This window comes from Elaeis guineensis, chromosome 6 (genome assembly GCF_000442705.2).
Source record: "Elaeis guineensis isolate ETL-2024a chromosome 6, EG11, whole genome shotgun sequence".
Lineage (NCBI taxonomy): Eukaryota > Viridiplantae > Streptophyta > Magnoliopsida > Arecales > Arecaceae > Elaeis > Elaeis guineensis.
In genome coordinates, this window is record NC_025998.2 from 126,317,099 (window position 1) to 126,335,145 (window position 18,047).

Sequence of the window (18,047 nt, forward strand, 5' to 3'; positions counted from 1 at the left end):
CACATAAATTCTATCATTAGCAAGCATTTTAGGATGAAGTTCCTGTCGGATACCCATTTCTTTTAAATCAAGACGTGCCTTCATGTTATCTTTGCTCTTTCCATCAAGGTTTAAAAATGTTCCAAGTAAATTATCGCAAACATTCTTCTCTATATGCATGACATCAAGATTGTGCCGAATAAGATTATGTTTCCAATAAGGTAAGTCAAAAAAGATACTTCATTTTTTCCATAAATATTTACTTGGCTGTTGTGTAGATGCTATCTGTGTGTCTTCCTCATTTTCATCCTCGAAATAATTGTCTGGATCTTGAAACAACTGATCTGCATCTATAGTACTGATACTGACTTCCTCTGGTAACCCTTCGTGTACTGAGCGTTCAACATCATCCCTTCCTCTTTTTTTAGAGGACTTTGAGTGCTTACCATAGCTGTAATTCATGCCATCCATTTGTCTATGAACATCAGTTCCAGAAGGTGGAATAGGGGCACATCCCAATTCTATAGTACCATCAAACAAATCTTTCTGAAATCGAAACGGATGATTTGCTTCCAACCATCGACGATGTCCCATGTAACAAAATTTACCTCCATGTTTTAACCAAATTGAATGTGTTGAATCTCCACAACAAGGACATGCGACCCGTCCCTTTGTACTCCAGCCAGATAAATTGGCATATGCTGGAAAATCATTAATAGTCCATAACAAAGCTGCCCGTAGTTTAAATGTTTGGCCGTTGGAAGCATCAAATGCATCAACACCCTCCCACAACTGTTTCAATTCCTCTATCAAAGGATGTAGAAAAATATCAATATCATTGCCTGGACCCTTATCTCCTGGAATAACCATTGACAAGATAAGTGATGATTGTTTCATGCACATCCACGGTGGCAAATTGTAAGGTATCAAAACGACTGGCCAAGTGCTGTAGGTAGAACTCAGGGTCCGAAATGGATTGAAGCCATCAGAAGCTAAGCCAAACCTAATACTGCGAACATCAGAGGCAAAATCAGGATGCCTATCATCAAATGCTTTCCATTGAAGACTATCTGCTGGATGTCTCAACATTCCATCCTTTGTACGTCCTTCATGATGCCATCTCATTGATGAAGCTGTTTTTGATGATGCATAAATCCTTTTCAATTTAGGTATAAGAGGAAAGTAACGCAATACCTTGGCCGGTTTTTTTTTACTCCGCGTTGCATCCAATTCATTCAGTACATCATCTCGATCTTCTTTTTGTGTTATCCATCTTGAAGATCCACATACATTGCATGACTCTTGATTAGCGTTTTCACCCCGATATAACATACAATCTTTCGGACAACTATGAATCTTTTCGTATCCAAGATCCAATTCCTTTTCTACTTTCTTGGCTTCATAATACGATGGTGGTAAACGAGTGCTTTCTGGAAATGCATCCTTTAATAACTTGAGCAGCATGGTAAAACTCTTTTCAGACCATCCATTCAAATATTTTATATGAAATAAATGTATAAGAAAAGAAATCTTAGAAAATTTTGTACAATCCGGATATAATTCTTCGTCTGCATCTTTCATTAAGGTGTGATAACGAGCTGTCTCATCATTAGATGTATGTATGGGCTCCTCAACATGCATACGTTCCGTATGCGTACATCCATCAAACATCCCAACTGTTTCTTGTATACTACTGGATTCTCCTAAATTTTGAACATCAAATCCAAAAGCATCTGTGATCAAACCCCTTATATCATCATCTCTTGCAGAATTGTCTTCTAGGCTAGTGGATCCAAAATGAGTCAGGGGTTGGTTACATGATGATGGCAACATAGATTCTCCATGAAAAATTCAGTCGGTATAACCTCTTAAAAAACCATTCCATACCAAATGTTCTTCAACATTTTGTGGATCTAAAGAAGAACTATTTACATATTTCCGACATAGACATAAAATCTTTTCATTCAAACTACTTTTCTCCATACCAAATTTAATGAAGTCATGAACTCCATCTAAATATTCTTTACTATTCCTTGGTTTATTTATCCAACTTTTGTCCATTGTAGGATAAAACTGATCGAACTTGCAATTTATCTAAAAATAAAAAAAATTATACAATCTATATTAATGCAATGAGTAAAAAATATCAGTCATTTCATAAAATCCAAAAAAATAACAGCTAGATAAAGTTTACATAGTAAATGCTTGCTATCATCAACTAATAGGTAAAGAAGGTCCTATCCCATTCAGAAAATGCATTAATTGTATAGGTCAATTACAAAAATCAAATGATATGCAACAAGAGCCGAAAAAAATTTCGGCAGCATTTCTCCTTAGTTCTTCCGTATAGGAAGAACAAAAGAAAAATACCATCCGAAATTTATTCCTAACCCTCAGCATACCATTTGATTATGGTAATGACCTATAGAATTACTCACATTTTCCAAACTGTCCATACTGGACAATCAATTGATCAATGTACATAATTCTTTTATCCGTATAAAAATAAATAAATGTACGGATATAATAGAATATGTACATTAATCAAAAGACGGGTCTACGTTTCTATGTAGTATAATTTTTTTTAAAATTAATTCATAATTAACATTGCCTGGCATTAAATTCACAACCATCACAAAAACACCCATGAAAATCTACTTAGCATGCATTTTAAAATTATTGCTAGCCATTTCTGTGATAAATTTTTATATTAATGCAATTTAAAATTATTTAGATAAATTTCAACTCTAGCCATTTCTGTGATAAAAAGTTGCAACTAATACTACAATTTAATGAGAGATTATCAACCAACTTGAATATTTCACAATGATATAGAAAACTATGCACCATGTGCTCATAATCTCCATATAACAGAAAAGATATTTAACTTTTCAATCACAACAAAATGAAGTCTAATCTGATAAATAAAAAGCTTGATATCTCGCTAGCATTAGGCTAAGAGCCACAAGGAAAAAAAAAACAAGTGTCATTTGATTGGACTGATCAGTAGTATGTGAACATTAGACCATACAAATCAAACAAAGCCACTTTCAATCATAAATACATGTCAAATAAGGACATACAAACTAGATTTGGGTAGTCACATCAATAACTAAAAATGATCACAATCAAAATAAAAGAGCTTTCCTCCACCTTAAATTGAGTCCATGGTAGATGCTAAGTTGTCTTATGGGCCTAATTCTCATGCGAAACTTCAAAATTTAAAGCTAATTAGCTTTTTATCTTGTAAGGTGCTTGATTAGGACATCATATTTTACACAACTTACTAGTTAAAATAAATAAGTTTTATTTTTACTTTTGAGGAAATCTTAAGTTATATTAGTTATTAAGATGAAAAATATTTCAATACTTCAATTATAGTTAATTTAAAATGACCATTTACAATGTGATATCCTTTGTAGTTTACCTTAGATATTATTAGTATTTTTTGGTACAAACCTTGAATACCGTTTGATCACTCATATTTTATTGTATTTCTAAATCCACCCTTTATGAAACTTTCATAAAAGACCGTAGAAAGTAGTTTATTCACATCTATTTCTGAAAACACACCCCACAAACTTACAAAAATGACCTACTTCATCTTTAATGTTGCATGTTTAAGCCAATATATATATATATATATATATATATATATATATATATATATATATATATATATATATATATATATATATATATATATATATATTATTTTAGCAAAATAGACGCTCAAAACATGCATTCGGTATAGAAACAAATTATATTACTTAAATTAGACATTCTGTAGAAAACTATAACACCAAAACACAAAATTATTCTGACGGATCGATAACCGGTGTCAGATTTAGGCAATTCGACTGGGCAGTCATATCCATCCGATCAAATTCCGATCCAAAGACCAACCAATCCACTGGGTGGCGGATCGGGGCCCAGAAGCCCCTCGCGACTGGCATTTCCATATAATGAATGAAATAAATGATTCATCACATCCGATCCACTCCCAAGTTTCACGGTTAGTAATTCTTGATAACGAAATCGAAGGATAAAACAAAAAAGACAAAAAGAAAATAGTTCCTGAATCAAGGTCTTCCCAGGGAACAAAAAAACCGAAGAAACTTAGCCCTGACGTGGGGAAAGAAAGCAATCTGGATCCAACTAATCCGAAGATTTCACACAGATTCTTGCATTGATTCCCATTTATTAAACTTCGATTTCAGATCTAGATCAAAATATGATCGGAGTTGCAACATTTCTATCGAATATTCATCAAAATAGTATTAGAAACAAAAAGAAAAGGATCGTTACACCAGCTACTAACCGTACCCGAGCACAAACCTCCGGCGATTCGCGAGGAATCCAAAGGGTCGCCAAGCTCTCTGCCTCCGAACTCCGGTCTGGCCGAAAGGAACGGATTAGTAATTTATGGTAGGCGCGACCGAAGCCGGGCCGGCCTGTAAATCGTATTTCAAATCTCTCTTAGCAGCGGGGAAGCACCACGATACATCCCTCTTAGACACTCAAAAGCTTAAATGACGAAGAGAAAAAGGGAGGAGAAGGACCAACCTCGGAGGACAGGTACTCGAGGACGGCGGCGAGGAAGACCGGAGTGCCGGCGCTCACGGACGGCGGCTGCGCTACCGGTGGCAGAGATGGGGTCGGCGGAGGAAAGGATGGAAAACAGGGGCGGCGGGAGATAGATTAGGGCACGGGAGATTGGGGGTATTAAACGAACCTAACGATGCTTTTTAGCGTCATTAAATACTGTACAAAAGCGTCGGTATTTGCTTTATTTAACGACGCTTTTGCTAAAAGCGTCGGCGTTGACGTTGGATAGTTTTACGACGCTTTTAAGCGTCGTTAAAAGACGACGCTTTTTAAAAGCATCGGCAGGTCAGCGCAACCTGCCGACGCTTTCCAAAAGCGTCGGCAAAAAAAGGTCGTTAATTCACTATTTTCTTGTAGTGCGTGCTTGAAATAAGGCACCTAGGAATACAACTCCAAGAATAAAATTCGCCATCAAAATCATCCCCAGGATACAATAAACCTGGCCTGACCCGAAAGTTGAGAGAGAAGAAAAGTTGAAAAGTATTGTATTCTAACAAAAACCTAAGCCTGATTTATGTCTGAAACCTAAGGTCTTTATATAAGCTTACTTTACATAGCCCCATGGATGGATTCATAATGGCCTCAATGGATGTCGCCAAGATTTAAACTCCAGAAGAATGGCCTATAATCTAAAACATCAGTCATGAGAATGGTTTGTCAGCACATTCGATTGGTTACCAATCTAAAACCTAGGCCAAACTAGGTTTGTAACTATTGGACTTCATTAAATAAAAATCAGCTTGTATTTAAATATCCAATATAGTCTGATTCAAAACAAATATTTAAAAAAATTTAACCTTTTCAACAATCATAATATTATCCTAACAAGTAATTTATTGTCATCTAACAACTGATGACAAAAAATGCTAGCAAAAGACATGTTAGAAACGCGTTATTATTCTCTCTCTCATGAGAGGATAAGAAATTAATACTCAAGTTGCTTGGTGAGGATGTAAATTAATTAGAAAAATCTTCAATCAGACAATAACACCCATCCATCAACTTTGCTTCCTTTCTGCTTCCTTTCACACTGGATCACAAGCCCTTTTGGTTAATTTCCTCTTCTTATTTAACAAACAAACAAGAAATTTAAAGAACATGCATCAAAATTAGGAGTATATTTGTCAATTTGCAGAAATGAAATTATGAATCAAATGGCACTATAAACATCCGCCAAGTGTTGCATCATACATTCTTAGCACCAGTCCATCAGAAACTAGCACCTTCTAACTTTCTGCATCAGCCATTCCCATCTAGCATTTCTATCCTTCATTACGGTCCCCTCTCTAACTCCAACCTGGCCCCATCCATCCCCATTTCCTCTAAAATCCACCATTAATTTGGTTTAAAGGAAAATGAACCAGAAGAAGGTTGTGGATGGGAAAGCAACTCAAATAAATATGTTATAAAGTGTCATTATACTTGAATGAAACTGGTTTTAGAACTAACTTGTGCTTTCAAAATTGCCCTTCTCAGCAAAAAAGTTAAGTGGCAGCAGTGACTTGGTCTTTCAGAGCCCTTAATCATCATTATGTGCAACAAGTTTAGATAGGCAATTGGAGTTAGTGAATTGTTTAAGAGCCAATGACTGCAATGATGTTGTCCCATGAAAACAAACTAGGGGCTGCCACTTGCCTCATCGGGGATTAAATAGCTTCCACTACCTATAGCAGTGTTGTCAACAGACAGGTAGGCCTGCCTACCTGCCCCATTAACTTTAAACTTCCATTAATTCGACATTTGGATGTCAATTGTATCTATAAGATGAAATCGACTAATTAAAAGATTATCTGAAGTCTCACTTATTTTGACCGTTGCCTTCTCCAGAACATTTATCAGATACCTGAAATCCTTGACCACATGATCAAGAACCTTGCCGTGTATGGGTTGCGTTAGTACCAAGTAGCTGAAGCATTTATCACCAAACATGACCTCTAAGCTCCACCTTCCATGCTTATCTTTCCTTCTTTTTGTATTTATTCATCTTCTTCTGATGATGATGACAGAATCCTACTTGTAAATTGAGTGATATTGGTTCCACAACGCTGATACTGAACTTTTAAGATGGATGGATAATATTTGTTAAAAAATCTAAGGGATAAGGGACACATAGCATCTTCTTCTTGCAGAAAGGAAAAGGAATATATGCTTTCTTAATTAACTTGATTTATGGTTTGTGACCATTGACTTTTGCAGAATTTCTTTATGTTGGAATTAATATTCTTTTGAATAAAAAAATTCTCCATCTTATCCAATCGCTTGGCTATTTAAAATGAAGATATAATATTATTGTCCTTTGAAACTTAGGAATCAACAAGTTGGAAGAATTGATTTCACAACAACAAGGATTAAAAAAAAAAATTATCTACTTAGCAATAATGCGTGGCAATTCACTGAAAAGATGAAGAATCCCATGAACCATTCAAAAGAATAATGCTCTACATAATTGCCTCAACCGAAAAAGGAACGAGTTCATAGCTTTGGGGTGATAATTTATATAAAATAAAGTCATTTCATGAGCCACATTATGAATTTTTGTGTTACTTTTTCCTAACTGTTGTGCTGGGGAAGCCATGATATATATTAGAACGCCATGATGTCGATCACAGTGGATTCTTTGCGCTTGTGAGAGCTCATGGGGTGCATGAATCTGCTAGCTCTTGAGTTGTTCAGTCGACGTTGGAGGCCAAGTTGCTGATTAATGTCCCACAGGCTTTTGAAAGTGATGCATGTGAAATCATCCCCATCCTCTGCCCCCCAACTTGCAAAAGTCAAGGCATCATGCACTTTCTAGGCACAATCAGATTGGACTGGGCATCCAATTGATGCATTATACTGAAGTTGTTCCATAAACAACATAACAAACTCTATTCTCAGAGAGAGAGAGAGAGAGAGAGAGAGATGCATGCATCCATCACTGTCACAGTTGCCTGAAAATTTCGGTTTCTCTTTATATATATAAACTGGCTCCTTCTCTTGAAGCATGGCTCCTTCAAAGCATCACGAGGTTCATGATGCTACCAACTTTTAAAACTCTCCAGCCAATTCAACATAATTCGGATAAGGGCGGGAGTTGAACCCAGGTCGATGATACGCAACTTGTGAAGACTTCATCCACTAAACTAGTTAGCACTCTCGGGAAGGATCCATTTGTTATATCCTTCAGTACATTTTATCTACATTTGAACTTTTAGAGGATTATTTACGCTTAAACTGCGCCAACTAGAACATGATGGAAACATTGTATCGAGAATAGAATTACTTCAATGCCCTATGCTATCTTAACCAAATGGATTAGAAGCTTCACTCTATACACATAAAAGTATTAACAAGAAAAAAAAAACTTCCTTATCTTTATCCTTCCACAAAGTAGGAAGTTTGCAGAAAGAAATTTTTTTTTTCATTAAGTTATCCTTGCTATTATTTATCCTTTCTACAGCACAAACAATATACCGTAAAGTGTTATGCAGCATTTGATAACCGCACCAAAAAGAACATTATTTTTTCAGCTTGTTACGACAGACCGTCCCTTTGTGTGGCACGAATGCTAGAAATTTGGTCGTAAACTTACACAATAGATTAGATATTTCTAACTAACAATTTAGCATAGAAAGTTAATCTTTCTAATGACTTCTAGATAGTCACTTACTTTGAATTGAGATATCGAGATCAATCGTAAGGCAAAGAGATGTCAAAATAAATAAATAAATAAATAAATAAATAAATAAATACATGGATGAGTGTCTCTTTTTTGAAGGAAAATAGAGGAAGCACGAAGCTTCCCCTTTCTTTATTGAGAAGGGCAAACCAGAAAAATATTTTTAAGTGGGGTTCAATGAGAAGAGAAGAAAATAATACTAGTCAAGTAGTAGTAAAACAAGGGAAGCTTCACATAGATATACATATTCCAATATCACCTGTTGAGTCTCTCCCAGGTTTCTTCGCAGTTCCATCGTTGACCAACAGTTTCTACTAATACGGCAAACTTTTCCAACGTTTTATTGTTGACCAAAACAAAGCAAAAAAATTTCTTGGTGGTCCTAAGAAATTTTCCAACGTCACCCGGCGTCACAATGCGCGTCTCTCTTTCCAATGCATCTAAAATTCCACACATTCTTCGCAAAAGCTTTGACCAGCAGCTAATGCCGGTCCGAAGAAGTCCAGTACACGTTTTCTGAACTGACCTTAAAAAAATAAAACATATCCCACTAAAAATAGCAGCCATGCCCTCCAGATCAGAGAAGAAGAGAACAAAATTTGGACGGTTTGAAGTGTCCCAACTCCCAAGTCCCCCACCAGGCCGGCAACAATCTGGGCACGGATACGAGAAGATGACACCACGGGATGGACGGCCGGCAGTGACGTGTGCCTTCGGGGACCATGCTTCCTTCGTTCCGGTCATGAGAGGTCCAAAAATTCGATGTATAAAACGAATCGCGCGTGTTGCATATATAATATTCTTGTGGGACACGTTTGAATCATAATCGGTGTTATGTGGATAAATTTTGGCCATTAATATTAAATACTATAAATATGCATTGTTGTCAGATTCTTTGCCTCCCATGTTTCCTAAGATTGATTTGCCAAAGAAGGAATTTCTTTATCCATTAGTCTGTGGCGAGGACAAGTGGCTGCCACCGTGGACTTGCATCATCGTGGTGGCCGGGAGCGCACGTGACTTCGAGGACGACCAATGCGCCAATGAGGTGCATCATTGAGGAGGCTTTGCAAAAGGTGTTCAAAGTATCAATGGTGGCCATTTGGCCTTCAGCAGTGGCATTGAATTGGTGGTCTAAATATTCGAGAAGCAGGCTGATTGCGCCAGCTGGTTCGACCTAGATGCTGGGTGGTTGGGCCCAACTTAACGGCTACACTTGGATCTAAGCAAGTATCTATCAACCATCAATTTCGTCAACCATGACTATTCCGCCCTGACAAGGATTTACGGGTTGGATTTGGATTCGAATATGGGACCAAAGAGCATGAGGTTCTAGTAGAACTAAAATCAAACCAGATATAGATTGGATATCGGTATATTCAAATTAATATTTATTTTATTTAATGAATACAGATATAGATATGGATGTTAGTCAGATATAAAAAATATTATTCATAAATATTTTAAATATATATAGATATAAATTGGATAGTTGAAGTATGGAGATAAATATGAATATAAGTTGGATAATTAAATATTATGACTACAGAACCAAAGGTATTACTAAGTAGAAGATTAATCAAAATAATAGTATATCTGTCACGCCCCTGATCCGAGATTATGAATCGAGAGTCATGGCAACCGTCGCATACTCATAGAAAACTCTTCCCATAAGCATGCAAAGCATCTTATCATGCTATCCTAAAACAACAGCAGAATAATTAGTCAATAATTTAAATCCAAAACATAACGATCTAATTTTTTTTTTTAATATCTCAATAAATTCAACAATGATTTATAGGTCTTACATCAAATTCAATAAGACTTTCAACCTAAAATAAAAGTATGGAGATTCTGCTTCTGATCACTCTTCCATTCATATCTTGTATCATCTTAATTTCTCAACATCTGTAAAAATAGTAAAATAGGAGGTAATGAGCTAGACAGTCCAGTAAACAATGATCACTTTCAACAGATTTCATCAGGCATTCAAGTAAATAATAATTTATAGAAAATAAGCATATCGAGTTTATCAATTTGAAATTAATTTCGATTATGCAATATAGTTCATGCCAAATTTATTTCTTTTTTAAAATTCGAGTTTCTTTTGAGATTTCAATTTCTTTCATTCTTAAATTTTTTTTGTCAACCATGAGCTATAACCATATTTTTTCTATAGCAGGGTCATAACACCGCGTATCTTCTTGCGGTGAGTTACGAATCATCTGGCAGCAAAGTCCTTCGGAACTGCTGGTCTCTCTGGCAGTTTGTCCTAGTCTCTCTAACGACATATCGCTGGTCTTGTTGGCGACATAAACCCTCAGGATAAATCAATTACCAACGTATATGCCCCTATTGGCGGAGTCCTTTACATAGTCAGGTTGTCAATTTATATTGTTCTTATATCAGAATTCTTCATAAATCATGTTTCATATTCTAATTTTAATAAGAAAACATATAATCATGTAGTATCGAAATCAATCAATATAATGCATCATGAAATCAATCAATATAATGCATCATGAAATCAATATGTTCAATCATGCTTCATCATAACATTTCAAATAAGATATTTTCATAACAAAATATCATTTTATCCAATTCATGCATCGTTTCTCAAATCATGTCAGAAAAATATATTATAATTTACTAATAAATCTAGAAAAAATAAAATATTACTTACCTCGAACGTATTTCAATAAATCTACATAATTCTATAAATTTTCTTTCAAAATTCTTCAGTTCATAAACCATATCATAATATCCAATTATCAGGTGTCAATGATATCTATACGAGATCAAATTTAATAATTAGAAAGAATACGAATATCATATTTCAATGGTTTAGATTGGGTCCGATCATCTAATTTTATCTAATCAAAATCTAATTAGGATATAAACGATCCAAAGTTTGACTATCGAATCAAATCGGATTCGAAGTGATAGGATCGAGATTTCTTCATTGGTTTCATAAAAATCAAGTGGAGAGAGAAAATCAGAGGAGAGAGAATTTATGAGGTACAATTCGAATTGATCAGGTGACAATCCAACATTACGATTGGTCCAATATCTCGATTGATGAAATCAACATGATCAAATCAAGTCATGGCTAGATCGGGATCATGGATGATCAAATCTAAAGATTTATGGTCTGATCAAGGTGAGTGCCAACACACTGCCCAATAATCATGGATCAAGATTCTTCATCAGATCAAAAATATTAAAAAAAATTTTCATTGATAAATCGATCAAGAAAGAAAAATTGATCGAGAGAGAAATGACTTTAGAGAGAGAAAATTCTAGAGAGAAAAATTTTAGAGAGAGAAAATTCATTTTGGACTCCTCAGATGATATGATTCAACAAATCTGATCGATCAGATCAAATTATGCTAAGATTATCATGTGGATAATTCAATAAAATTATGAAAAATAGAATCTTAAAAATATTTAATCTGATCAAAGTGGATGTCGGTATACCGTCCAACGATCGCAAATCAAAAATCCATCATTATGATCATTTAAATTCATCATCATTCTTCTCAAAATTCTAAAAAATCTTAGGAGAGAGAAATAACCTAGAGAGAAAAAGTAGAGAGAGAAAGTCCAACTCTAGAGAGAGAAAATACTAGTTCAGGCTGAAGGGAGAGAGGGAAGAGAGAAAAACTCTCTTTCTCATATTTTATTATTTATATCATTATTTATTTATTTATTTATTTAATTTTTTTTTCTTCTTTTTTTTTTCTTCACGAGAGAGAGAAAGGAGAGAGTCCTATTATTTTATATAAATTTTTTTATTTTTTTAATTTTCTATTTTTTACTTCTCTTTTCTTCTTCTTCTTTTTTTTCTTTTTCTTTTTCTTTTTTTTTTCTTTTTTTCTTTTTTTTCCTTTCTTCTTCTTCCCGTGGGTTGCCTTGGGCTGAAACAGGGGATCTCCAATCCCTTCGTTGGCTGGCCGACCGGTGGTGCAACCAGCATGGGGCGGTAGTCGGCATGAGGAGGGTGACCTGACGACAAGAGGAGGGCCCAGTCGGTGGCCGACGGCGACCATCGCACCTACACATTCAAAAGGGATCAAATCCCTTTCTCAAAGAAATCTGGCGACTCTGGTCCCCGGCGAGCATGCACACCGGCATGGGAAGAAAAGGGGAGAAGAGAGGAAGGAGGAAAAGGCTCACCTTTGATGCTGGCGAGGCTTTCCAACGAGAAAATTGGACGAGCACAGATCGATCTTTCGTGATGATTTTTCGACGATTGCCACTGATAGACTTCGGGATCTCCGGTGAGAGGGAGAGAGGAGGGTTCTCCTCCTTAAATAGAGCCGGAGGGGGCTCTTTCCGACTTCGGTTGGAAGACGGTGAGAGGAGGAAGAAGACTCCCTTCGAGAGTCTTCTCCTCCTCCCTTCGGGAGTCTTCTCCTCTATTTTTTCTTTCTCTTTTTTTTTTTGTTTGGGCTGGGCCATCACATTCTTCCCCTCTAAAAGAAATTTCATCCTCAAAATTTTTCTTGCTTGAGTCTTCATAGTTTCTTACTTGAATATCATCCACAAATATTTCAATATTCTAATTCTGGATATAAATTTATTCTTAAATTATTTCATAAGAAAAAAGTCGGTACATCAAATATCGGTCTGAAACGGACTCATTCATTTTTTTAGTTATCAAGACCAACATCTCAAAATTTTTTTAATATTTCAAGATTTCAAAATTATGCTCTCATTCCCTATAAAATAATGTTCAATACCTTATGACTAGATCAAAATCAAATCTATCTCTTGTGAATAGAAAAAAATTAATATCTTAATTTCTGAATAAAAATTTTATTTTTCATCATTATTTATTTATTTATTATTATTTTTTAAATATTAATCATTCTTAATTTCAACCCATCATAAGATAGGAAAACATACTTCTATGAATCATTTGATGACATCCTAATCAATCAAAATTCAAAAATATTTTCTCTTATTCGTACTTTCAAAGGTTGAAGATTTATCATTTCAATCTCATTCTCGAACTTTTGATATTTTGATTCTCGATGCAACTTCATCGTTAAGTCATTTCATAAAGGTCAATATCATCAATGTCGATTAAAATCAATATCACTATTTCTAGTCATCAAAATTTTCTTACTCAAGCCCTCAAACTCTTAAATATTCTAATTCTTGAAGCAAATTTTATCATTAAGTCATTCCATAATAAAAAATCAATAACTCAAAAATTGATCTAAATCAAAATTATTTTTTTTTATAATCAAAATCAATGTCTCTATTCTAAATAAGTATATCAATTTTTTTATTTAAATATTAACTACTCTTAATTAATCGATTCATTATTAAATTAAATTATAAATAACTCCAATCCATCTTTTGTAGAACAATCATTAATATCAATAGATAACCTTAATCTTTTCTATTCAGTCAGAAAAATAATAATGATTAAAAGAGTTCAAACTTCAAATTTTATTATACCCTGGAGATAAATATTTGAGTATAATAATTTAAAATTAAAATTATTATTCGATAAACAATCTCAAATTCTTCCTAATAAATAGAAAATTATAAAATTTAATTCTAGGATAGAGAAAATTTATCTCTAAATATTTTAAATCTAAAAAAAAATCAAGGGTCCACTCATCCTAGAATTAGAATGCTAAATATTTTTTTTTTAGCATAGTAGACGGAAGTGCTACTTTTGAAAATCACATTAGGGATATCCAAAAATTATTCTTTCCAATATCAATGAATTTTTTGTATCAAATAATATCATCTATCATAATTCTTTAACTCAAAGAGTCAACATTTCTGACTTACTCAAAGTAATCCAGATTACTATGCTTCCGTTGCGCACTCTGTTATAACAATCAAAATTTCTTTGGTTCACCAAAAAAAATTTTGATCAAATTATTTCTTTATCTTATCAATAGAAAGGATCTAAAATTTTAAATTTTAATTGAAGTCAAAGATTAACTTTCGATTCTCATTCATACTTTTACTGGTGTACAATAATCTTGATTAACCCTTGAGTCCAATATCATATTTAAAACCATCATATAGATTTACTATAATCAATATGAATGAAATCTTAATTCTCATATCAATTCAATTTAATAATTTTCAAATCAAAATTCTTATAAGTCAAATCAACGAAAAAAAATTTTCGATGCTCCACAAAATTTGGACATAATCCGAATATATAAAAATTTCAAATCATTATTTTTTCTAAAATTTCTATTATCAAGATCCTTAATATCTATCAAGTATCCTTTCACAACAATCATACAAGCCTCAAAAATCAAATCTCCATTTAATAGTAGATTCAATTAAGGACCTCGTTAACAAAAGCAAAGGAACTCCATATCAATTTCTAAATCCAAAATTTCTAAATTGTAAATTCACATGGATCCCATAATCTCAAATAAATATAAATCATATCTTTTATCTTAATCTAAAGATATCAATCTTTTATTAACAACCTCAACAATAATATCAGAAAATCTCTTGATCAACTTATATACGAAATCTTTAAATTGAAATTTCATACATATCATGTAGTCTCCAAAAGACATAATAGGATCCATTATTTAGATCTAAAGATGATGATTAAAGATTTCAGTACGATGAATATCCTACAATCTCAAAATTAATTTCATCAATAAGAAATAGACTTCTTTGCAATATCTTCAAATATTCATTCATCCTAATATGCCACCTCATATATATGATCCATATATCAAGTTCAATTTCGATAAATATTCCAATCAAGCATCATAAAAGACTTTCTTAATCCATCCTGGAATAATATTTTATCATCAAATTTTTATCCTGCCAATAATAGTCAACTTCTCAACTAAAAGTAATATCATAGTATTATTCTCACATCGAATTTGAGCTTACGATTCACTTGAATAATCAATGATCAAATTAATAACCACAATGCACAATAAAATTTCATGTCAATCCTTTTGCAATTACTTTCGATCAAAATCTAAGTAATCATATCATGATCAATAGATCATCCATCATATTTCAAATTCTATATGTCATAATCTCTTGTGATTCTTTCATACATAATCTCAATATTTAACCAAAAATTATAAAGATTTTTTTCCACTACAATCATCAAAGATCTACACCATAATGTCCCTAGTATCTATCCACTGACACCTATACTATACACATCTTAGTTCATCCACTAATGCTCTGATACCACTTTAATTGTCACGCTCCCGATCCGAGATTGTGAATCGAGGGTCATGGCAACTGCCGCATACTCATAGAAAACTCTTCCCATAAGCATGCAAGATATCTTATCATGCTATCTTAAAACAACAGCAGAATAATTAGTCAATAATTTAAATCCAAAATATAACGATCTAAATTTTTTTTAATATCTTAATAAATTCAACAATGATTTATAGATCTTATATCAAATTCAATAAAATTTTGAATCTAAAATAAAAATATGGAGATTCTGCTTTTGATCACTCTTCCATTCATATATTGTATCATCTTAATTCCTCAACATCTGTAAAAATAATAAAATAGGAAGTAATGGGCTAGACAGAGCAGTAAGCAATGATCACTTTCAATAGATTTTATCAGGCATTTAAGTAAATAATAATTTATAAAAAATAAGCATATCGAGTTCATCAATTTGAAATCAATTTCGATTATGCAATATAGTTCATGCCAAATTTATTTTTTTTTTTAAATTTGAGTTTCTTTTGAGATTTCAATTTCTTTCATTCTTAAATTTTTTTCGTCAACCATGAGCTATGACCATATTTTTTCTGTGGTAGGGTCATAACACCGTGTATCTTCTTATGGCGAGCTACGAATCATCTGACAGCAAAGTCCTTCGGAACCACTGGTCTCTCTGACAGTTTGTCGCTGGTCTCTCTGACGACATATCACTGATCTTGCTAGCGACATAAACCCTCAAGACAAATCAATTGCCAACGTATATGCCTCCATTGGCGGGATCCTTTACATAGTCAGGTTGTCAATCATATTGTTCTTATATCAGAACTCTTCATAAATCATGTTTCATATTCTAATTTCAATAAGAAAGTATATAATCATGTAGTATCGAAATCAATCAATATAATGCATCATGAAATCAATATGTTCAATCATGCTTCATCATAACATTTCAAATAAGATATTTTCATAACAAAATATCATTTCATCCAATTCATGCATCGTTTCTCAAATCATGTCAGAAAAATATATTATAATTTACTGATAAATCTAGAAAAAATGAAATATTATTTACCTTGAATGTATTTCAATAAATCCACATAACTCTATAAATTTTCTTCCAAAATTCTTCAGTTCATAAATCATATCACAATATTCGATTATCAGGTGTCAATGATACCTATACGAGATCAAATTCAATAATCAGAAAGAATACGAATATCATATTTCAACGGTTTAGATTGGGTCTGATCATATAATTTCATCTAATCAAAATCTAACTAGGACATAAACGATTCAAAGTTTGACAATCGAATCAAATCAGATTCGAAGTGATAGGATCGAGATTTCTTCATTGGTTTCATAAAAATCAAGTGGAGAGAAAAAATCAGAGGAGAGAGAATTCATGAGGTACAATTCGAATTGATCAGGTGACAATCCAATATTACGATTAGTCCAATATCTCAATTGGTGAAATCAACATGATCAAATCAAGTCATGGCTTGATCGAGATCATGGATGATCAAATCTAAGGATTCATGGTCTGATCAAGATGAGTGCCAACACACTGCCCAACAATCATGGATCAAGATTCTTCATTAGATCAAAAATATTAAAAAAAATTCTTCATTGATAAATCGATCAAGAGAGAAAAATCGATCGAGAGAGAAATGGCTTTAGAGAGAAAAAATTTTAGAGAGAGAAATTTTAGAGAGAGAAAATTCATCTTGGACTCCTCAGACGATATGATTCAATAAATTCGATCGATCAGATCAAATCATGCTAAGATTATCATGTGGATAATTCAATAAAATCATAAAAAATAGAATCTTAAAAATACCTAATCTGATCAAAGTGGGTGTCGGTGTACCGTCCGACGATCGCAGATCAAAAATCTATCACTAGGATCATTTAAATTCATCATCATTCTTCTCAAAATTTTAAAAAATCTTAGGAGAGAGAAATAATCAAGAGAGAGAAAGTAGAGAGAGAAAGTTCAACTCTAGAGAGAAAAAATACTAGTTCAGATTGAAAGGAGAGAGAGAAGAGAGAGAAATTCTCTTTCTCATATTTTATTATTTATATCATTATTTATTTATTTATTTATTTATTTATTTAATTTTTTTTTCTTCTTTTTTTTTTCACAAGAGAGAGAGGAGAGAGAGTCCTATTATTTTATATATATTTTTTTAATTTTTTTTATTTTCTATTTTTCTACTTCTCTTTTCTTCTTCTTCTTCTTCTTTTCTTTTTCTTTTCCTTCTTCTTTTCTTTTTTTCTTTTTTTTTCTTTCTTCTTCTTCCCGTGGGTTGCCTTGGGCCGAAACAGGAGATCTCCAATCTCTTTGTTGGTTGGCCGACCGGCGGCGCAACCGGCATGGGGTGGTAGTCGGCACGAGGAGGGTGACCTGACGGCAAGAGGAGGGTCCAGTCGGTGGCCGGCAGCGACCACCGCACCTACACATTCAAAAGGGACCGAATCCCTTTCTCAAAGAAATTCGACGACTCCGATCGCCAGCAAGCATGCACACCGGCATGGGAAGGAAAGGGGAGAAGAGAGGAAGGAGGAGAAGGCTCACCTTCGACGTCGGCGAGGCTTTCCG